The sequence below is a fragment of the Stomoxys calcitrans genome, chromosome 1 (genome assembly GCF_963082655.1).
Source record: "Stomoxys calcitrans chromosome 1, idStoCalc2.1, whole genome shotgun sequence".
Taxonomy (NCBI): Eukaryota; Metazoa; Arthropoda; class Insecta; order Diptera; family Muscidae; genus Stomoxys; species Stomoxys calcitrans.
In genome coordinates this window covers 128,072,967-128,089,604 of record NC_081552.1, presented here as the reverse complement: position 1 = coordinate 128,089,604, position 16,638 = coordinate 128,072,967, and the positions used below count along the sequence as shown (strand labels likewise).

The 16,638-nt window shown below is 42.4% G+C and overlaps 1 protein-coding gene across 3 annotated transcripts in view; it reads left to right on the top strand.

The window, feature by feature from the left end:
* Window positions 1–16,638, top strand: part of LOC106095252 (protein cortex) — a 116,783-nt gene that overhangs the window by 43,079 nt on the left and 57,066 nt on the right. The window lies entirely within an intron of this gene.

Genomic DNA, 16,638 nt, shown 5'->3' with positions numbered 1-16,638 from the left:
TGCTAATGTTGCTAGGGACAGTTTGGTGATGGCAGTTGTCGGGAGAAGAAAAGGATGCATACCTAAGAATAATTGGAGTGGGAATGTCAATGGACTGTCATCAGTATACTCCGATGTCCTTGCCGAATTTCTTGGGTCTCTTCCAGTTTGTGACGATGCAGGCTGGTATCGGGGCCGATACAGACTAATTGCCATCGGGGAACAACGCTCAATTGATATGTATTGTTGTGCACTAAAAAAGATTGGTGAGACTGGATTTAGTCAACAAAGAAGGCATTCCTTCTCAACCATTGGCGCACGTTTGGATACCAAGGTTTCCCTCAGATCCTGAATCCATACTTAGAACACCAAGGGAATGAAATCCCCAAATTTCAACCATCGACTGGAAGGTTGGTAGTTTGGATGAGGCTGATGGCGACCGGAGACATTCGTACTTAACTCCGGCTGTCTTGCAGACCTCAACAAGTCTGAATGAGTTGTATTCTGGGATTCAACAAGTTGAAACTGAAGATCTGTGGAAGCGGTGGGTTTGGGGAAACAGAAGACGACTCAGCAGTTGTTGCTAATCACTTGCCTGACGAACAATCGACCACATCGCTATAGTCTGGCGGATTGCGGGAGACTGAAAATCCCCCTGCCACCATTGAAACAGGAGGGGGAAGGCATCAAGACGGGTTCCGTGAAGCCCTGCGTTGGCGGTCATCCAGTTGGACTGGGCTCAAGGTGTACGCCAGCGGGGAAGGACGGATCATAAAGAGTTCTCTGACAGCAGCAGTTAGTGCAACATCTAAGGAGGAATTCGTCCACACCGCAAATGTACAGTGTACGAAGGAATGTCTTTATTTGAGCCCCATTTTGCGATGGTCACTAACAAATTGATGCTTGTGGGGTGTAATGTACATGAACAAAAAATATTCATTCTGATGCAAGTTTCTTATGGATATTAAGCATCGTTAAACCTGATAAGAGACAGGACTGCGGGAGCCATTGATAAAACTAGCAACAGTCTGTGGGGGGGTTCTTGTCCTTTTCCTAGCAGGCCTATTTTCCAAAACAGTCTTTATTATAGACTCCCTTCAGATGTATCCTTAAATTTACTAGAGCTGAAATTATTTTAAATAAAAAAAATAAAATGGAAACCGGAAGAAGAAAAAATAACCAGACTATAGTAACGAGAGAGAATTAAAATGATGAAATGGGATAGGATTATTTAAAATTGTCATTGCTGACATAAAACAGATCTATTGTAAAAAAACTATAAAAATGTATAAATGACTATACGAATATTAACCAAAACATCACATGGATTTCTCTGATGTCATTGAGAAACCACCTCTTTACCCTCATCTACCGTAATCCCAAATGGCGAATTTTGTATAGGATCCCTAACTCCATAATCACTCCAAATTCATTAACCCACCCCTTTTTGTAGAGAAACGTCTATATCAGTTTTAGCAGTTCATTTTGAAGTAAAGTCGAAACATTTTATTCACATAATGATAATATCATATATTAGACTTAATTTCCATAAGTATTTCTAAATCTAAGATTTCTATAAACTATGAAAACATTATTATAAACTTTAACAACAAAAAAAAAAAAATGTAAATAAAAAAAATGTGTATTAGCACATTTTGTATGAACGAAGCAAAATTCAAAGTATCGCATAAATTCAAATTTCTGCTGTATTAAACAGCCCACAAGGGGTTATAGGTTCTTTGGAAACCCAAAAGTAAATTATTAAAAGAATAAGAAAAAAAAAAACGATCGAAAACTGGACAAGATTACGATGCGAAGAGTGTGAGCGAAGAGAAGGCAATCATTGATGATGAATTGATTAGAAACAAAAAGAGTATAAAACTCTGTATGGACAAAATATATGTATGTACATCAGTATGTTTGACTCGTGGGTGCTCCACATTGCGTTCTCTCTTCGTTCAATCTCTTCGATCAACTCTCTTCGATTAAGCTTCTCTTTCTTGTATAAATGAAAGACGACAAAATAAATGTATTCTTATAATGACATTTACCAACACTATCCGGACATGTTGAAGGCCTTCTGCACGCTCGGGATACTTGTTGTAGCTATTTAAATTTTTATAGGTTGGTATGGAAATTTCTTGCCTAGAGCGGAATTAATAATTTTTTATATATCATGCGATAAATTTAAAAATATTTGTGATATGTTTGCAATTTTGCTTCCCTCATATTAAACAAATTATAAAGTAGGAAAATAGTTTCTTTCCCAACGTGACAAAAAAAATTGTTCAATATTGTTAAATTGTTAAAAACAAAAGGAAATAAAATATTTAACTTTAAATTATATGAAAATTAAACCATTTTTTTATGAGCCATGTTTCGTAAAAATTAAATTTTTTCTTAAAAAAAATATTTCTGTTTTTTTATGAGTTTAATATTTGCATAATTTAAACTGGGGTATGGAATCATCATGTATTTTACTTTAACTTTAGCCCCATATATAACAAGTAAAAGCGTGCTAAGTTCGGCCGGGCCGAATCTTATATACCCTCCACCATGGATCGCATTTGTCGAGTTCTTTTCCCGGCATCTCTTCTTAGGCAAAAGAGGATATAAGAAAAGAGTTGCTCTGCTATTAAAACGATATCAAGATATGGTCCGGTTCGGACCACAATTAAATTATATGTTGGAGATCTGTGTAAAATTTCAGCCAATTCGTATAAGAATTGCGCCCATTGGGACTCACGAAGTAAAATAGAGAGAACGATTTATATGGGATCTGTATCGGGCTACAGACCGAAACACGTTTGTTGATGGTCATGAGAGGATCCGTCGTACAAAATTTCAGGCATATCGGATAATAATTGCGACCTCTAGGGGTCAAGAAGTCAAGATCCCAGATCGGTTTATATGGCAGCTATATCAGGTTATGAACCGATTTGAACATTATTTGACATAGTTGTTGAAAGTAAAAATAAAATATGTCATGCAAAATTTCAGCCAAATCGGATAGGAATTGCGCCCTCTAGAAGCTCAAGAAGTCAAATCCCCAGATCTGTTTATATGACAGCTATATTAGGTTATGAACCGATTTCAACCATACTTCGCACAGTTGTTGGATATCATGACGAAATACTTCGTGCAAAAATTCATTCAAATCGGATAAGAATTGTGCCCTCTAGAGGCTCAAGAAGTCAAGACCCAAGATCGGTTTATATGGGAGCTATATCAGGTTATGGACCGATTTAAACCATACTTGGCACAGTTGTTAGATATCATAACAAAACACGTCGTGCGAAATTCCATTACAATCGGATAAGAATTGCGCACTCTAGAGACTCAAGAAGTCAAGACCCAAGATCGGTTTATATGGCAGCTATATCAGGTTATGAACCGATTTGAACTAACTAACTAACTAACTAACTAACACTAACAAATTGATGCTTGTGGGGTATTTTAGGAAAGGCGTAGACCCCCAGAAAATTGGTCCCGAAAGTGGGTGTCAATTCTTGCTCTACCCCCCAATACCTTTCATTTAAGCTCCACATTGACATGGTCGGTATATATGGCCGATTTAGGGGTGTTTTGGGGATTGGGGTGGTCGCCCAAACACAAAGCCCCGAAAATATAGCAGCAATGTGCTCTATTCTCATATATCTATATATCATTTATTTGAACCCCATATTTTGGAAAGGGGTTGACCCCCAGAAAATTGGTCCAGAAAGTGGGTATCAATTCTTGCTCTACCCCCCAATACCTTTAATTTAAGCTCCACATTGACATGGTCGCTATATATGGCCGATTTAGGGGTGTTTTGGGGATTAGGGTGGTCCCCCAAACATTAAGCCCGGAAAATATATCAGCAACGTGCTCTATTCTCATATATCTATATATCATTTATTTAAACCAAATTAGATATCAAATTAGTTTTCAAATCTCATTTAAACTCCTTATTGCAAAAGTCAGCAAATATGTCCGGTGTGGGGTATTGGCCCTAGAAACTATAAGTATTTAGTTCCACTCTCTTTACGACCCAAATTGTCTTGGTGAGCAAATACGTCTTATTTGGGGGTTGTTATGGTGGTGGGACGTCCCCTAGACAGTTGGTCCCTAATGTTGATATCAGATACGTGGTCTACTCCCAAATACCTTTAATTTGAGCCCCATATTTCCATAGTCGGCAAACGTGACCGGCTTGGGGGTGTTTTGGGGGATGGGCGGCCACTCACTGAGTTGGCGTTGGAAATATATATCGGATTCGTGTTCCACTCTAAAAACCCTCTCATTTGATCCTCATATTGCAAAAGTCAGCAAATACTTACTATTTGGGTGGTGTTGTGGGATGGGGTGGCCCCATAGACACTTTTCCTGAATATTGATATCAGATTCGTGCTTTACTCTCAAAGACCATTCGTTCGAGCCCCATATGGCAATGGTCGTAAATTTGTCCCCTTTGGGGATGTTTCTGAGGAGAGGCGCCCCCCAAACACTTGGTCCAATATTTGGATATCAGGTTCTAATTCTACACTCAAATACCTTCTATTTGAGCCCCATATTCCCACGGTCAGTAAATAAGTCCTGTTTGGGGGGTGTTTTGGGGAAGGGGTCCACCTCCCAGAAACGTGGTGCCACATTTGGATATCAGATTCGTATTCTACTCGCAAATACCTTTCATTTGAGTCCCATATTGCCATGATGGGTAAATATGTCCGATTTAGGGGTGTTTTGGGGGTTGGGTGGTGTTGTGGGGGTGGGGTGGTGTAGTAAGGGTTGGGTGGCCCCATAGACACTTTTCCCGAATATTGATATCAAATTTGTGCTTTACTTCCAAAGACCTTTCATTTGAGCCCCATGTTGCTATGGTCGTAAATGTGTTCCCTTTGGGGGAGGTTTTTGGGGAAAGGCTCATATTTGGATATCAGATTGGTCTCATATTTGGATATCAGTTTCGAATTCTACACTCAAATACCTTTTATTTAAGCCCCATATTCCCATGGTCAGTAAAAAAGTTCTGTTTAGGGGGTGTTTTGGGGAAGGGGTGGACCCCCAGAAAGTGGTCCCTAATTTGGATATCAGATTCGTATCATACTCGCAAATACCTTTCATTTGAGTCCCATAGTACCATGTTCGATAAATATGTCCGATTTAGGGGTGTTTCGGGGCTTGGGGTGGTCCTTCTAGCACTTGGTCCGACAATTGGATATCAGATACGTTTTCTTATCCTAAATACCTTTTATTTGATTCCCATATGGTCATGATTGGTCTAAATATATGTTTGGTAGGTTTTAGGGTGGGGCAGACCATCCGAAATTTGGATACCAAATTTTTATTTTTAGAGTATATGAGAGCACACAAAATTTCGCTTAAATCGCACCACCCATCTCCGAAATCTGGAGTTTCCGACCTTTATTACCAGGAACAAGCAAGAGATACTATATATTACTTTTGTATCGGAAGACGTAAGCGCAAGAATATGCGACTGGGAAGTGTTGGATGACCACAGCTTCTATAATCGTTATATTAGATTCAGCCTTGGAGAAAATACTGCAGAAGTGGTCCCTCGGCTAAACAGACGAAAGGCGGATTGGAATAAATTACGGCAAAAATTCTGCATCTCTTTCCCTTCTATACCGGAAAAGGAAGAGGAAACTGCGGAGGATATAGATATAATGGTCAAGCGAATAACGAGGGTCCTGAATGACTCGCTTGTGTCAGCATGTCCTAGTGCCAAACCAAGGGGCAAACAGCGATCGCCAGAACTGGTTAGTTTAAGGGAGGACTGCAGAAAACTTTTCAACCTATTACGGTCAGGCCACCGTAACGCAGAGGTTAGCATGTCCGCCTATGACGCTGAACGCCAGGATTTGAATCCTGGCGAGACCATCAAAAAAAATTTTTAGTGGTGGTTTTCCCCTCTTTATGCTGGCAACATTTGTGAGGTACTTTGCCATGTAAAACTTCTTTCCAAAGAGGTGTTGCACTGCGGGACGCCGTTCGGACTCGGCTATAAATAGGAGGCCCCTTATCATTGAGCTTAAACTTGAATCGGACTGCACTCATTGATATGTGAGAAGTTTGCCCCTGTTCCGTAGTGGAATGTTCGTGGGTGCTTTCAATAATGTAAAACCGACGTCATTCATGAAGGAGGTGGAGTTTCTAGGCATCAACTCTACTGTTAGAAAGTTAAGGGTGAATTACGGTAGGCTTGGGATCTAAAAGTTGGGTCAGAGGAGCACCTCAGATAGGTGTACTGTCTCCTCTACTTTGGAATATAGCCATTAACAATATATTATTGTCTCTGGAATAAAAGGTGTAAAAGTGGTCGCGTATGCAGATGACTTGGCAATTGCGGTTAGGGGAAAGTTTCGCAAAAACTCAAAGAGATATACTACAGGAAGCAACAGCGAAATGGGCTACCGAAAGTGATCTAGGCAAGACAGAAGTAGTTATTTTCAGCAGGAGACACAAGACGCGCGTCATGCACAGGGTATATACTGCAGTTGTCAAACCTATAATGCTATATGGTGTTGTGGTCTGGTGGACGGCGCTTCAAAAGTCCACCTTTTGTTCGACAGTCAAACGGAGCCAAAGGACACCATCTGATGCAATGAATTTAATGCTACATCTAATGTCTCTGGACATTGTGGCTAGACAGATTGCAGCGACCACTCCGTGAGGCTGTCCGTAGATACAATGTCCGATGCTCCATGCAGTGTGGATTTAACGCTTTTTGAGCCGCTTTTTGAAAAGTACTGTACCACTATTCCTGATAGAACCGATTGGAACTACGATATCCCTGGTTACAGGAGTGACATAGACTTCTATACGGATGGTTCTATACAAGACGACCAGGTGGGCTTTAGGTGGTACTCTAGAGGTCGCCATTTTAGTTCCTTTTAGTGACGAAATTAGTATACCCCCATCCTATGATGGAGGGTATAAAAGATCAATATTTTGTTATACACAATTGACCAATGACATGTACTTATTAGCATTTGGTCCAAATCGGAACATATATTATGATATAGCTGTTATGGGGCAAAAGGTATGCATTTTTCACCGGATTTTGACGAAAGGTGGTTTACGTACATACCCGAGGTGGTGGGTATTCAAAGTTCGATATACCTGCTATGGGGCATAAGGCATGCATTTTTCACCGGATTTTGAAAAAAGGTGGTTTACATACATATACAAAATTCGGCCCGGCCGAACTTTACGCCTTATGTGTAATTGTACACATAGATACAAACATTTGACTCTTGTTTGAACCGTTGAGTGGAGTGTTATTGTTATTTCACTCCGCAAAAATTTTTCTGTAACTCGTTATAGGTCATTTTTTTTGGAAGAAAATTTTAAGTCACTCAAGGATAGTTGCGATAGAGGTATCCATTAGCCGGTTGATGATCTGTGTCTGTTTTCAGTGGAGCGGCAGATCTAGAGACCGGGAGTAGGCTTAGAATGGACTCCAAAGACCTAAAAGCTGCGGTGGTGGTATCACGCCGTAGCATGTTGTCTGCTACTAAACCTCGACTGGTGGAGCGGCTGCTCCAGGCTCTACTAGCCGACAAACGACTGGTCAGCAGGGGCTTTTGACGAAGACACCTGGTTCGAGTCTAAAGGACAAGGCCGAACCTATTCTTTCATTGCATGCCTATAATTTGCCTAGGCCATCGGCCTTCCCCGGCAAACCAACACGCACATTCTCTTTAAGAGGTTGGAATAATAGGACTCTCACTAATAGGGAGAGAGATTCCATAAATTGGGCTCGGGAATTCACTGCACAGGCTACCCCAAAGACTACACGTCTAGATTCGGAAACTGCACTGCAGTCAGCCAAAAGGCTGCGGTCACCTGGAGGGCATTCCAAGCCTTAAAGAACTAGGGCGAACAACAGTAAGACGGGCCCAAGAACCTTTGCTTATGTCGCTAGGGACAGTTTGGTGATGGTAGTTTTCGACAAGGGAGAAGAACAGGGCTGCATATCTAGGAATAATTGGAGTGGAATAGTCAATGGACTGTCACCAGTATTCTCCGATATCCTTGCGGAATTTCCTGGGTCTCCTCCAGTTTGTGACGATGCAGGCTGGTAATGTGGCCGATACAGACTTATTGCCTTCGGCGATCAACACTCAATTGAAATTATCGTTTTGTGCTAAAAAAGATTGGTGAGATCTGGCCAGGCGCGGCACTAGACTGGTTGGGGCGTATGGTGACCGGAGACATTCTGAAGGGGTTGTTTCTTACAGATCCAACAAGTTGAAACTGAAGGTTGTTGTTGTTGTTGTAGCAGTTTATTGTGTACTATCTTTCGTCTGCTTGATTCTGTTGAGTGTCAAGACCCAGGAAATCCGCGACTAAGATGGGGTGCGTCCACAGGGATCTGGGTCTGAGTCGAGTGGGTCTGGCCGGGCAGTTAAACAAGTGACGTGTATCGTGCGGTCCCTGGTTACAATCGGGACATACATCTTGCACGTCGGCATCAATCCTAGCTCTATGGGAATTGAGGCGGCTGCATCTGCCGGAACGTAATTGAGCCAGAACTACTCTGGTTTGCCGGGGGAGGTCGATTTCTTCAGGTGCAATGGGTGGCGGTCGTTCTCCAAGGACTACATTGAACCGGTAGCCAATTAACGTGTCTGCTACCGTGTCTGCATGAATGTTATTCAGACCCGCTTGATATGCCGCTTGATCTAGAGGTTCTCTCTTGTAGCGCTGAACCTCACGCTCTAGATCGTGTAGATCTACCTTAAGGCTTCTGGGCGGTGGGTATCTATCAACAAGATTATGATTTGGATGGTTTCTGCGATAACAGCCCAAAAGGTATTGCTTAGACAGCATGTAGTTATGTCTTCACACTGGTAGGATCTTTGTCTCCTGATGTGGACCACATGAGAACTGAGGAGACAGCCCGTCGCAGTTCGGAGGGCGGCATTCTGACAGATCTGAATATTATTCCACTGCGTGTCACAAAGTTGACGTGACCACACTGGCGCTGCATAACTTACCACAGACCGGCCAATTGCTTTGTACGTGGTCAACAAGGTTTCTTGTCTGCACCCCAAGTGCTGCCAGCGAGTGACTTGAAGACCTTGTTTCTACTTTTGACTTTATTGCAGATTGCTGTGGCATGTGGGGAGAAAGTGTAGGAGCTGTCAAATGTGACGCCAAGTATTTTGGGACACTTGATGGTCGGAATCATTTCTCCATCGACCATCACAGTCAGCTCAGTATTCACCTCACGCGTATTTGTAGTGAACAGTGTGGCTAAAGATTTGGTGGCGGATATCTTCAGATTTCTTGCAGCGAAAGATTTCAGATTTCTTGCAAGCTCGTTGAGGTAGACGTTCAACCTATCGCAGATGTCATCAATGGGTGGGGGACCTGATGTCATGATCATACAATCGTCCGCATATGATACGATCTCTATGCCGTCTGGAGTAGGTGGGATGGAGGATAGGTAGAAGTTAAACAGAGCCGGAGATATCACCCCACCTTGGGGAACTCCCTGTTTCACTCTACGGTGTTTCGACTTCTTATCCCTAAATTCCACAAATGACTGGCGGCCACACAGATAATTCGCGACCCAACGTTTCAGGCCTGGCTGGAGGGACGTGTTGGCGATGTCCTCAAATAATTTGGCATGGCTGACCGTATCGAATGCCTTCGATAGGTCCATTGCCACGAGGACCGTCCTATCACATGGTCTGCGTTGATTGAAGCCACGGCAAATGTGTGTGGTGATGGCATGCAAAGCTGTTGTTGTGCTGTGCAGTCTCCGAAATCCATGTTGATGCTCGGCGAATGGAAATTCTCCTACGAGGCTCGGGAGGAGTAATGCCTCAAGCGTCTTTGCCACTGGTGAGAGAAGGGAGATCTGTCTGTACGACTCCCCCAAACTCGGGTCTTTTCCAGGCTTCAGTAGCGGGATCACTCTGCCCATTATCCAGACATCGGGAACTATAAGAGTGTTCAATGACAGGTTAAGGACAGTGGTAAGGTACTCAACTCCAGGTGAATCCAGATTCTTCAGCATCAATGTAGAGATTCCGTCGGGGCCCAACGCCTTGGAAGATTTGGCGCCACGGATGACATTCGTAACTTCGCCCACGGTAAATTGTGATGGCTGTTCATCGGCTCGGTGACCACGAATACGGCGAATGGCTCTCCTCCTTGCCCTTTCTCTCTCGGGATGCACAATAAATTGACGGTTGAATAACCTGGCGCATCTCTTCGGATCAGTCACGGTTATCTCGCCAAAAGTGACTGAGGTCCTGTCGTCCCGTCTACCGGGGTTCGAGAGACTTAACAGTGGCCCACGGTTTGCCTGCACTGGTGCCTAAGTTACATTGTTCCAAGTGTTCCAGCAATCCCATGGCAGCCGGTTGTACGCACCGGATTGACCCGATGGAATCTCCATCGGCAAGGGCTGCCGCCTCAGTGTACGTGTTCGTCTTTTTTTGTCATGGGAGAGGCACATCCCGGAATGCCTTCTCCGTATGCTTCTGGTCCGTGCCGGGATTGAAAGGAACCCCGGACCCTGGTTCTGTTCGGTTTGCCAGAACCGCCTTCATCATCGGTCGGTGTCGGTGAGGTGTAACCGGTGCTTGGAGTGGGTACATTTCCGTTCTTGCTCTGGCCTAACTTCGCTACGGGAGTATAGTCATATTGGCTATGTCGCTAGGTGCTGTGCGAACATAGCCAGCAGTGGGTCACAAGCGTCGCCTTCGGCCTCCTCGTCGTCGGACTATGTGACCCCCCCGACCTCTCCCGTACGGCAATTTATGCAACGACAGCACTCTAGCCCTACTATTGCCAGGCCAGTGCCGGGAAGTGTATCGTTTTTGCAGTTTAACTGCAACGGACTGCGTGGCAAGATTGATGAGATCGTAGATTTTAGGAGTCGGAAGAGAATATCGGTCGCAGCGATCCAGGAGACAAAGCTGACTAACACCTGCAGCTTGCACAGTTGTCACGGTTACAATGTGCTACGTAAGGATCGCTCAAGGAATGGAGGTGGGGGATTGGCCTTCGTTATACACCATTCCGTGCAGTATAGACCTATCTTGCCTGCGCTTGACGCTAGTGACCCATACATGGAATGTATGGGGGTAGCAGTCAGGTCTGGTACTGCCGAGATAGAGATATACAACGTGTATATACCGCCAGTTGGTAGCTGTGTCCCGATTAATGGCCAGTCTTACAACCCCGACATAAGTGGGTTGCTATCTGGCCATAGTCGTCTGGTTCTGGGGGATTTTAATGCACATCACACGTCATGGCATTCTCCCCTAGGTAACGACCAGAGTGGCATAGCTTTGGCAGAGCAGATAGATAGCTCCACGTTTTGCACGGTGAAAGAGGATGCCCCCACTAGGATTACGAGGAGGTGCAGCAGCTCGCCAGACATCTCAATTACATCCCCTGATCTCCTGAGTGACGTATGCTGGCAAGCCGTCAACAGGGTAGTCAACGAGCATAAGCGGAAACTGAAGGTCTGTAGAAGCGGTGGGGTTGGGGAATCAGGAGACGACTCAGCAGTTGTTGCTAAACACTTGTCTGAGGAACTATCGACCCCATCGAGAAAGTCTGGCGGATTGCAGGAGACTGAAAATCCCCCTGCTACAATCGAGACAGGAGGCGATGGCATCGAAACGGGACCCGACAATGCACTGTGTGGGTGGGACTGGGCTCAAAGTGCGTGCCAGCGGGGAAGCACGGAACTCAGAAAGTACTTCGACAGCAGCAGTTAGTGAATAATCTAAGGAGAAATCGTCTACACCGCAAGTGCCCAGTGTCCTGAGGAGGAGTTGTTCCACAGTTTTTAACCTGCCCCTGGATGCGTACGGAAGCTCATCATGACAAGTTCTAACGAATCTTGTGAGTATGAACTCCTGGTGGAGTCAGAAGACGAGTCAGGATTCTGACTATGGTCCGGTTTCTGCAGATAAATCTCCACCATTGTGAGGCCGCGTCGGCGGCACTAAAGGTCCTACTGATGGCTGGGGGATTTGACGTGATTCTTATCCAGGATCCATGTGTGTGTGGAAGAATAGTACGTGGACTAAGGATTTCGGGATTTAAACTTATCGTGGGTACGGGGAATAAGAGACACAAAGCTTGCACAGAGCAGATTCTTGCAAATGATAGTCGAAATGTTTTCTTCTTTCGTCGCTAAGCACTGATGATTTAGTAGTAGCCAGCCTAGTAATAAACAAGTCTCATTACTGGCTGACTTCCCTATATATGGCACACGATTCAGAGATGCCGCCTTTAAACGTCGCTGTTTGAAGCTGCTTCTGTAGGGAAGAAAAGCCTCATTGTAGGAAGTGATGCTAATGCACATCGCCAGATATGGGGAAGGTCAGATGTCAACGAAAGGTGTGAGCTGCTTATTGAATATATTATAAGTTGCAATCTGGCTATTTGTAATAAAAGAGATAAACCGACCTTTATTACCAGGAACAGGCAAGAGGTACTAGATATTACCTTTGTATCGGAAGACATAAGCGCAAGAATATGCGACTGGAAAGTGTTGGATGATCACAGCTTCTCTGATCATCGTTATATTAGTTTCAGCCTTGGAAAAAATTCTTCAGAAGTGGTCCCTCGGATTAACTGAAGAAAGGTGGATTGGGATAAATTTCGGCACAAATTCTGCACGTCTATTCCTTCTAGACCAATTCACAGCTGTAAAATTGAAGATATAAAATTGAAATCCACTGAAACGGATTCTTCCTACCCATTCCTCATTCAAAACAACTTGAACTTCACACTCTTTAAAAGCTCTTTGATTTATGTTTCGATTTTATTGCAATTCAGCACAGAAAGGAAGAAAGTTGAAATTAAGATTTTTGCTGAATATCAAAAAAAATCTGTTCAGATTTGGATATATATTCGATATATATACATATATATATACAAATATTTTGAAATATTTCTTTTTAATGCAATAATACCTACAAACAAAACCGGTTGGGATGAAATTTGTCTCAGATGTTGGCCATGCCTGGGAGAAGATATACCGTGAATTTAGAAAAAATGTGTTCAGATTTGCATATAGTTCAGATATATATAAAATTTGGTAAATACATTTAAAGTGAAAACATCAATCACTTGTGAGGATGAACTCCTGTGGAATCAGAAGACGACGCTAAAACAACAGTGGTGGAAGTTCTGAATCTTGACTATGGCTCGGTTTCCACAGCAGGAGGTACTAAATTATCTTTCTAAGTGAAAATCTAAGCGGGAGGATATACGACTGGGAAGTCGCGAGAGCACCACACGATTGCGACATCTATAAGGCTGAGTTAAGAAGATATAAGGGCGAGTCGAGAAAGGCTCAGAACAAATCCTGGGTAGAATTCTGCACCTCCGTAGAGGATACATCTGAGGCTTCTAGGCTAAGAAAGATGCATGGACAGTGTCTAGTGAGGAAACAGTAGAATAACTCGTTGACACACATTTCCTGGAAAACTCTCCAACGAACAACGTGCTGTTTGAAGAGGATGTCACTAGTATGCATTCCGCGAAGGTTATTGGGAAAATTGTTTCTGAGCCGAAAATCCTTTGGGCGATAAGAAATTTCTACTCGTTTAAGTCGCCAGGCCCTGATGATATATCACCGATTGAATTACAAGCTGTGTCCAACAGACTGGCTCCTTGGTTTAGGGAGATGTCTCAGCTTGTATCAGAATGTCGTATATACCTGTGGAATGGAGGGACACGAAGGTCATTTTCATTCCGAAACAGGAAAACCTTACCACACGAAGGTAAAAGATTTTCGTCCTATTAGTCTGTCATACTTTATGCTGATTACTCTTGAAAGGTTGATAGTGTAAAGCTTCTGTCAACAAACTGATCCTTTTTATTATATTTTTCAAACAAACAACATTAAAGGAACAAGCTAGTCTACTTAGTTTCATCAAAAGTTTCTTATAAATACGAGTATAACAAGTTATCATATAACAGTTCGGCCAACCTGACAATATGATTGCCCACAATCATGATATAAAAATTGTGTATATTATATAAGTGTGACCAATAACATAAATCTATAACCTAGGTGTCAACCATTTCCGAAGTCGCTTTGCTTCAATTATACCCTTATATGGGATCTGTGTCAGTTGACAATTGTCAACATCTCTCACAATAATGTAGGGACCACGATATTTTTCACAAAATTTCTTATTCTTCCCAACTGTATTGTCAATATTCATAATAACAACATAATCACCCTCATCGTAACGTTTTGCCGGTTCATGATGTTTGGAAAAGTATAATTCGTTGTAGTTCTGAGATCGCTGTATAGAATTCAATGCCTTAACCCTCATATCCCTCAAATTTAGTTTCTCCTCATTACCCATTTTCTCATCTAGATATTCCGACAGCTTATCTACCACCACCCCTCGTTGATTCGTTCCAAAGAGTAACTTCGCTGGGGTTTCCTTTGTAGAACTGTGAACACAGTTATTGATAGCATATTCCACCTGGGACAATTTCAATGACCAATCGGAATGATCTATTGGGTCACTCAATTTGCTCAACATGGACTTAATAATACGATTTACACGCTCAACCTGCCCATTTGCTTGTGGAGAGGCAACCGCCACCTTAACATGATTAATATTATTTTTCAAAATGAATTCAGAAAACTCCAATGACGTAAAACATGATCCTCTGTCCGAGATTAGGCGTCTTGGTCTACTGTAATAATTAAAATACTTTTTGAGAGAACAACAAACATCCTTAGTGCTCGTCGAATTTACAGGATAAAGTCGAACAAATTTTGTAAAAGAATCAACTACCACTAAAATGTGTTTTCTTTTCGATTTTAATGATGGAAGTGGTCCAAAGTGATCCACGTGTATCGTATCGAATGGCTCCGCCACCTTTGGAATGCTGTACATGTTCTGTTGGTTTATTCTAGCTGGAGCAGCATAAATGATACATTTTATACAATTCTTAATGAAGCTATCTATCTTATTGCGCATGTCTGGGAACCAAAAATTCTCTCGAATCTTATAATAACATTTATCTGTCCCCAGGTGTCCAAGCTTCTCATGTATCATTCTTATCACATTATCTTCCATTTCCTTTGGGACATATAAACAAACGGTTGCACCCACTTTCTTAAATAAGAGACCGTCTATTAGGTCAAAATCACATATCTCTTCCTTTTCCAAACGTTTACATAAGTCCTTAATAACAGGATCTCTAGCTTGGGTCAGTTGAATTTGGACATCGAGTTGATTCGAATCTACAGAGCAAATCATGTTACATCCCACATGAGGGGATATTTCCTTTTCTATACATCTGCTTAACATATCCACATGACCCATAGAAGAACCCTTCCTGTGTTCGATAGAATAGTCATAGTTCTCTAGTTCCAATGCCCAGCGGAATATCCGAGGATTAACTTGTCTCTTGTTCAAGGTCATTGTAAGTGAATTGCAATCTGTGACTATGGTAAAATGTAATCCTTCTAAATACACACGAAACCGGCGCAACGCGTAAATAATTGCGAGTGTTTCCAGTTCGAAGCTATGATATCTCGATTCTGCATTGGTTGTAGCTTTTGAAAAAAATGCTACGGGGTGGAACTTTTTATCATCCTGACGCTGCATCAATATTGCTCCGAATCCATGAGAACTTGCGTCACAATGTAACTCCGTATCGCTTTTAGGGTTATAGATAGCTAATACTGGGGCCCGAAGTAAACGAGACTTTAATTCACTAAAGGCCTTTACACATTCTTCAGAGAAATCGAATTTTTTCTCTTTACGAAGCAAATCTAACAATGGCCTTGCAATATTTGAGTATGACGGAACGAATTTCCTAAAGTAGGAAAACAACCCAAGACAAGTTTGTAATTCCCTATGATTCCTTGGCATTGGTATTTGTTTCACAGCTCGCAAGTGATTTTCTGTCGGCCGTATACCTTTTGGGCTGATTAAGTATCCTAAATACTCTAAACTCTGATAACCAAATTTACATTTAGTTAACTTGATACGTAATCCGTACTCAAAAGCACGTCCAAGTACAACCGCCAATGTCTGAACATGAGAATCGAAATCAGAGGATGCAATCAATATGTCATCCATATATATAACCACTCTATGGTCCTCTATTAAGTCGCGAAATATACCATTTATAAAGCGTTGAAAGTTTGCTGGAGCATTCTTTAAACCAAATGGCATCTTCAAATACTCGTACTGTCCAAATGGGGTTACAAATGAAGTGTATGGAATTGAATCATTATGCATTTCTATGTTGAAAAATCCATCCTTCAAATCCATGAGGCTAAACCATTTTTTGCCTGATATGCTCTCAATACAGTCCTCGATGAGGGGTAAAGGAAAGTTCTTTTTGTTTAACGCTCGATAATCGACACACATCCGCGTTTCCCCTGTCTTTTTCTTTACCAACACAATTGCTGACGTGTACGGAGAATTGCTGTAACGTATTATTTTCCTTTCTAACAAATCACTAACAATCTTCTGCGTTTCCTCACGATCACGAACCGACAATCTACGGGGAGAGCAGTGTATTGGAATATCATCAGATAATTTAATCTGCATCCTATAATCAGATGACTTTTTATCAATTCCCTTTGGAGTTATATAACGATTATGAATAAGATCTTCTAAAGTCTTCTTCTGG